Raw genomic sequence first — 7,619 nt, forward strand, 5'->3', positions numbered from 1 at the left:
TAATATAAAGCCAAGGAAAGGCAACTTCCCAAGGTTCAAAATACCAGCATAGGTGCTCTCCATTTTACTCAGTGACAAACCAAGAACAGAGAAGGTCAAAACATGACATCATTCCAAATACAGCATTTACTAAATGTGATTAAATAATCTCCAAGCACTACCCCACCCCAGGACCTTCCATTCATTCAATCAATTACAAAGTCCCGGTTCTAAATACTACTCTACCCCTAGGCTATACCTTCATTTAGTCCACCACAAAGCCCCTCTTCTCAAATGGAGATTAGTTTCCAAACATAAGTAAAGTACCTTCATTTGTCAATCACAGAGCACAAAAAGGTCAAAAGTTCCCCACCCCTGGATCTCAATTGAATCTACCCCAGAGTTACATCAAGTTTAAGCACAGCACTTAATATCCAAATGGAGGTCTTTTCTTCATCTTGACAAGAGGCAAGTTCTCAGCAATCTTAGTTCCTGGGGAGACAAGGCTTAGCAAGGCCACAAGATACATTGCCAGTCTCTTCATTAATTCATCCTCTGTCTGTAGAACAGTCCTAGAACCCCTGAAAACATTAACAAAACCCTCTCCCAGGATTTCTGTAAACATACAACAAGAAAATCCTTCTTCAGGGCTTCTGAACCAACAGAAAGGTTCCCAGACCCCTGCAACAACAGTACTGTCCTTCACCAGTGGACAGTATTCACTCTGTCTGCAGGACAGTCTCCAGACCCCTGCAACAACAGCACTGTCCTTCACCAGTGGACAGTATTCACTCTCTGTCTGCAGGACAGTCTCAGGGCTTCTCAACCAAAAGCCAGGTTCCAGGACTTCTTCAACAAAAGGACTGTCTTTCACCAGTGACAAATCTGGCAAAACAACATCAAAACAGACATACAAAGTGCCAGCAAAACAGCCATGTCTCCTCAGTCCTTGGCAGCTCCGGGGGAAGGTCTCAAAAGTCCAGGGCAATTCAAAGTAGCCCTCAGCAATCCTTCTCAGTCTCTCTCTGCCTCCACGAGGTGCTGCTTCCAAAAAGTCCTTCTGCCTCTCTCCTGTCTCTCCAAATCTACGTCACCAGCTCCTCCCAGTTCAGGACTTTCTTTTCACATCAAGTCCATCCCACAGGTGGGATTAACAAGCTCTGGGTTTTAACACAATCAGTTTGAAAACCAAGCCAATACAGGGGAATCTTTAATTGCCATTACTATCACACCTACTCAGAAACACTTGGCCCTGTAACCTGGAGCAAGTTACTTAACCCCGATTGCTTTAAAAAAAAAAAAAAACAGAGGCTCTTACTTTTTGTATCCATATGCCCAGAACTCAGCATAGTCCCTGGCACATAGAAAGCACTTAGATGCTTTTTTCACTCATTCACCCCAAGAGAAAGAGCAGGCTCATGATTCTGGGGCTTGATTAGAAGAGGTCTCTGGGCAAACTAATCCCCCTCTGGGAAATGCACCTTCTTCCTTGGCACAAAGCAAAGAAGATTTTGCACCCTCCCCCTAGGGTTGTCTCGTAAGTCGAATAAGATCATGGGTATGGGAGCATTCCATACCTGGAAATGGAGATATAAACAACAAAGGATCACTATGGCCATTGTCTGAGGTACAATGCTCCTCCTTCCAGGGTGGTGGGATTCTGGAAGCCTTGTTGACTAGGCTATCATTACACAATGGACTGGAGGGGGGAAGGCAGGGCACCATGCTAAGTAATATTGTGTGTATTCTGTGGGATTCGGGATGGATCACAACCTTTTGGTGTCATGAAGAAAACTACTGGATAAGTGGATAGAGGCCACAGCAAATGAAGTCAGAATAGAATAAGCAAGGGCACAGGGAAAAATCAGAGGACCTAAGAGAAGGGGTCTATACCAGTGTAATGTTAATGGGGTATAAGATCTCCCCTGACCATTAACAGACCTCAGGTGGAGCCCATTAAGGGAAGCTTCCTTAGGGGAGGCTTGCTATAGGAAGGCTTTCACACCTTTTGCTAATTTCTAATTAGTCCCTGGGTCATGTGATGCCTTCTGACTCTGAGAAGGGTATAAATACTCTGAATTGGTATTTTGCTTTGGTGGTTGCTTAGGAGAGGCATCTTGTGATTCCCTGGTCGAGATTCTGAGGTATGTTTGGAGCTCCCCCACTGCTCAGATATAAAGGTTCTCTTGAGCCAGGGATGTATGTAAAGTATGTAGTTGATTCAGGCAGTCAGAGCCCTGTCTGTTGGTCTTTATTTCTCTGCTTGTATTTTCTCTGAAGTTCAGGGTGATGACTTTTCCCCTGAATTAGTGAATGTAATTTTAAAAGATTTCTGACCCCTCATAACCTGTGCTAACAGCCATCCTGGGGGTGCCAGTGTGGTTGCTGCTACAACCAGTGATGCCCATCCTTTCCAAATGTAATGAGCACCACTACATGGAACTTGTAGAGATACTCTGTCTGGTTCCAGTTGACCACATGGGAGCTTTAGGAAGGCTGTAGGTCAAGTGATGAATTCCTGCTAAATGTACTTGATGTTTGAATATGACATGATAGACCCTAAGTGATTCCCTGCTTGTCCCATACCCCATGACAGCAGCCAGATGGTGGGGTTCTGACATCTTGGTTGTCTCTGCAGACGGCAAGCTGAGTCTCTGGCATGGGTCGAGGGGAAGGCAGGATTATTCTCTACCATTCCCCATCATGGCGATCCTGCCCACATGACTGCTAGTGACAGGGGACAAAACTAGGTGAGCTTGGTCCTATATTCCGCATAGCTTGTGTTTTGTTTGTTTCCTTTCTTTGAGGAGGTGACTTTGTTAATTAGAAAGATCTAGAGATCTGTGCATGAATTTAGCAATATCCACTAAGAGGATTGGCTTTGGTCACAGCCACAGCAGCAGCAGGAGGAGGAGGAGGAGGAGGAGGAGGCTGATAGCAGAGAGGAGTCTTGGGTCTCTGTGTCAGACAGACATCACCTGACAGAAAATCCACCTAAACATGGCTGCTAGAGCCAAACCATGCCAGGCTACGGCAAAATATCACATGGCTGATTAGCAACTTCCAAACTGTTTGCACATCCGGATGAGGTATGACTACCGGCCGAGGGGCAAAATGTCACAACAGTCATAAGTTAAGCTACTGAATCCTGTTTAAATCATTCTATTAAGTTGTACATGATTCTCTCTACATCCAGCATTTCTTTTTGTGTAAGAATAAACTACCTGACCCATACCTGATTAATATTGTCAATAAGGGGCCTCTTTTCTTCCTTCCCTAGACATGAGCCGTAGGTAAGTGTGACTCCAGTATCACAGTGTTGAGATTTACTAATAAGCTCATGAGTGGGAGAGAGAAGCCCCTTTCAGTCAGGGCAGATAGTTCTAGAACTGAAGCTGCAATCATTGGACACAGAGCAGGGAGGAGCAAGGGCCTGGAGCTGCTCTAGGCTCAGCTGCCTGGTGCCTTGATGCCAGAAAAGGATGAGGGCACCTCCTTAATGCCAAAAACCCTCTCAGCATCCCACACACACATGATACCTTTAGCAACCATCCATTAAGAAAACATGTGATAAGGGGCAGCTAGGTGGCCCAGTTAGTAAGAGCACCGCCCAGAGTCGGGAGGACCCGAGTTCGGTTCTGGCCTCAGACACTTAACACCCACACAAAAAAACTAGCTATGTGACCTTGGGCAAGTTGCTTAACCCCAATTGCCCTCCAAAAAGCAAAAAAAAAAAAAAAGAAACCACTGTGATTACCTAAGTTCAAATCCGACCCCAGACACTTAACACTTACTAACCATGTGACCTTGGGCAAGTCACTTGGCCACAATTGCCCTGCCTTTTCCCCTCCAAAAAAAAAAAAAGAAAGAAAGAAAAGAAAACATGTGATGACAAGTTCTTGGGAATCCAGTCTGGCTCTAGACAAAGTTCTATTTTATGTCACAAGAGCTCCTGACTGGAAAGATTTCTCTGGTCTTTTAGGTCTCGTTTATGTATTTCTTTTTAAAGCAATTGGGGTTAAATAACTTGCCCAAGGTTACAGGCCAGTTATTTTACGTGGGTGTTAAGTATCTGAGGCCTGAACTGACCCGGGTCCTCCCGACTCTGGGCCAGCACTCTTATTCACTGCACCACCTAGCCAACCCAGGTCTCATTTATTTTTAAAAGTCCCAAGTTGTAAATCCAGCCCAAGAGTCGCGAGGAGATTCTGCCCTTCATGGGTCACACACTTTTAAAATCACACTACATACACAAGGCATTATTTCTAAGTTCCACTGAAGATATGCATTGTATATGTCTGAATTCCCTGTCTTACACAGATCACTCCATGCCCACACCCAGGGATCTGCCACCCACAAGTTGGAGATGACTGGACCAAGAGTCTGTCCCACTTTGGAAACCTGCTGAAGTTGATGGACAGTTCTCAGAACTATGCTTTTTAAATGCCTAAAATAAAAATAGAAAGCATTACAAAAGAAACCAATTATATTGGAATGGGGGGGGGAGCAAGTTCATGAACCACAGCTTAAGAATGTTTGATTAGAGGAAGGGAGACAAACAAGTTTGTCACCTTTCTTCCCTACAGCTAACCTGTGCCTGGAGCACTGTGTGGGTCCTTGCCTCTGTGATCTTTGCTCAGCCCTCCTGCCTAGGCTCTGCATCATGCTTGTCCTTCCTTCTTCAGACTGTCTCTTCCTTCAAAGCTCAACTCAAACCCCTCCTCTTCCTAGGCAGTCATTCTCATCTTCCCCCGCCCCCAGTGTCTTCCCCTGCTCAATTATTCCTAGAGAGCTTGTCCTGATACCTCCTTTGTCCCAATGAAATGTTAATGGGATATAAGAGCTTTCCCACACATTAATAGGCTTCCCTTGGAGTCCATTAAGGGAAGCTTGCTTAGGGGAGGCTTGCTTGTAGGAAGGCTTTCACACCTTTTGTTAACATCTAATTAGGCACTGAATCTGGAGGGTCATGATGTACTCTGGCTCTAAAAAGGGTATATTTACTCTAAGGTTAGCATTTTGCTTTGGGGCTCACTGACTGGAAGAGTGTTGGAGTGATTTGGCCACATGAGATTCTGGGTAGCAGTTAAGGAGTGCTGCAACTTTGAACAACATAGATGTCTCTCCGGTAAGTATGGATGTATTGCCTTGGTCAGACAACCGGACCTGTCTGTTAATCTGTGCTCATTTCTCAGTTAGAAGCCCTGTTGGTTTTTATTTCTCTGCCTATATTTTCTCTATTTTCTTTATTTGGATTTTCTCTGAAGTTCAGGATACTGACCTTTCCCCTGAACTAATGAATGCAATTAAAAAGATTGTTGACCCCTTGAACAGCTATCTTTCCTAGTAAAGCATATCTAAGAACCTGTGCTAGCAGACATCCTGGGTAAGCCATAGTGTGGCCGCTACACCCATCATTTACTATCTTATGCATTTCTCTGTGTCCATGTTGCATCTAGCTGATAGAGCATATACAGAGGCCGTGTCCTTTTCATCTCCATATCCCCAGGACGACTTCCCTCACCACCTAAAAGCTAGTTATAGTTACATTGGACCAAACCAATAAAATGTAGGCTTCTTGAGGACAGAGGCTGACGTGTGCGTGTGTTCGGGGCGGGGGGGGGGGGGTCTCGTATTATCGTTGTAGCCAAAGCACCTAATACAATGCCTTGTGCACAATATATGCTTAATCAATGTTTTTTGAGTGAATGAATAAATCCTACCCATCCATCAAGGCCCAGTTCAAAAGGGATCTTTGACAGGTCATGTTCCCTCCCCATGGCTCACTTTCCTCATTTGTGAAGTCAGTAGTCTGGACTAGATCTTGGGTTCATTCTCATACTAAAGTCTACAAAAAGGCCGTGTCTTCTTTTTTCCATTTCATTCTCTAAATGATTGAAAATATAACAAGGGGAATGGTTATTCTGAGCCTAAATGTATCATACAAGAAGGAACTGGTAACTATTACACACAAAGATGGTTCCCTGGGAGAAGTGACCCCCTCCACCTAAAAGGCCATAGTGGATATGCAGAGAAAGCTTTACATAACTTCACTTATACCATAAATTTAGAGAAAGTAGGTTTCAGAGGGTTCAGAAAAGGGGCAAGGAGAGATCTATGACTGAAATTCTGAAAGAGATAGAAGGGAGAATTCTCAAGAATGAAGATTCAAATGGAAACACTTCCAGTGAAAGAAGAAACTGGAGGCTGCTTGGGGAGATGGGATGTGGAAGCACAGGGTGTTCACTGACACAGGCTGGTAAAAAAACTGCCTAGATAGTTCTCATTCATAGTCAAGAATCCTTAGGGAAGTCTATCTGACTGCCATGTGGCACTAAAGAGACTGCTGGGAGAAGAAATATGTGTGTATATTTTCGTGTGTGTGTGTGTGTGTGTGTGTGTGTTTTGTTTTTGTCCCTTTCCCCTGACCTGTGCAGTTAACAAAATAATTGAACAAGTTCAGGGAACTGCCCTCAAAGAAGGCATCTCACTGATAACATGGGGGGGGGGGGTTGGAGGGGGAGCTGTGTGCATGCTTAGATCTGTGCATAGAATTTTGTCATTGATTGTTCGAAGCAGTTGGTTGCGCAGCATCTGCTGAATTCAACTGGTAAATAAGACAACCAAAAAAGTGAAATGTTGTATTTTCCATGCGTGATCTGTGACATTACTAAGTTTAAAGTTTTCAGGGGGTTTGGAGAAGAGTGAGGAATTTCTTCCCCCAGAATTTATGCAGGCAAGTCCACAGAGCAGGAGGCTTGTCCAACATGTTGCATGAGTATACTCTGAGGGAATAGTGGGAGTTTTCCTTGTAATAGTGTAACTGGAATTAAACAAGGTGCAGCTTTTTTTTAACTGCCTAAGAGATGGAAGCCAGGACAGGTAATACAGGGGCACCCAGTGATCCTGTAAGGACGATGTCCAGGGTCAACACATAGTATGAGCTGAGGCTGCCTGGGAGTCAATAGAAAGGGCTCTCAGAAGGACTAGGTCCCTGCTGGGGGTGGGGGTAGAGGAGAAGAAAGGTGGGGACAAAACAATGAGAAGGGGAAAAGGAGGGTAGGCAGTTGATCCTATTTTCTTTGTGTCGTTAGAGGAGGGAAACCCTACCTGCCTCTCGATTTATGCTTCCTAAGACTGGGGACTTAGCTACTGATAGAATTCAGGGGAGCTGTGAACCCATGAGTATGTAGTACCCTCACCCTGAAGAGTGGGATGTGACTGGGGGTGGTGACAGAGTGAGGAAAGAAGCTGCTGTAAGAGGAAAGGGCTCCAACACTCAGAGTTCATCAAGAAGGGCGATGTGAGAGCACCAGGCATCAGCTCTTTGTAGAGGCTGGTCACTGAGTCCATCCCACTCCATGGTGGGCCAGCTATATCTAGAAGAGGACAGAGGCCCCTACCAGGACAAGGCAGTCAAGAGAGAGACAGAGGGAGAGGGAGGGGGAGCCGGGAAGGGAGATGGGGAGGAGAGAGAGACAGACAGACAGAGAGAGAGACAGAGAGAGAGACAGAGAGAGAGACAGAGAGACAGAGAGAGAGACAGAGGGAGAGACAGAGGGAGAGACAGAGAGAGAGACAGAGAGACAGAGGGAGAGACAGAGAGAGAGACAGAGAGACAGAGGGAGAGACAGAGGGAG

The sequence above is a fragment of the Petaurus breviceps genome, unplaced genomic scaffold (genome assembly GCF_028583685.1).
Source record: "Petaurus breviceps papuanus isolate PSGF00001 unplaced genomic scaffold, PetGlider_PUasm1.0 90721, whole genome shotgun sequence".
NCBI lineage: Eukaryota > Metazoa > Chordata > Mammalia > Diprotodontia > Petauridae > Petaurus > Petaurus breviceps.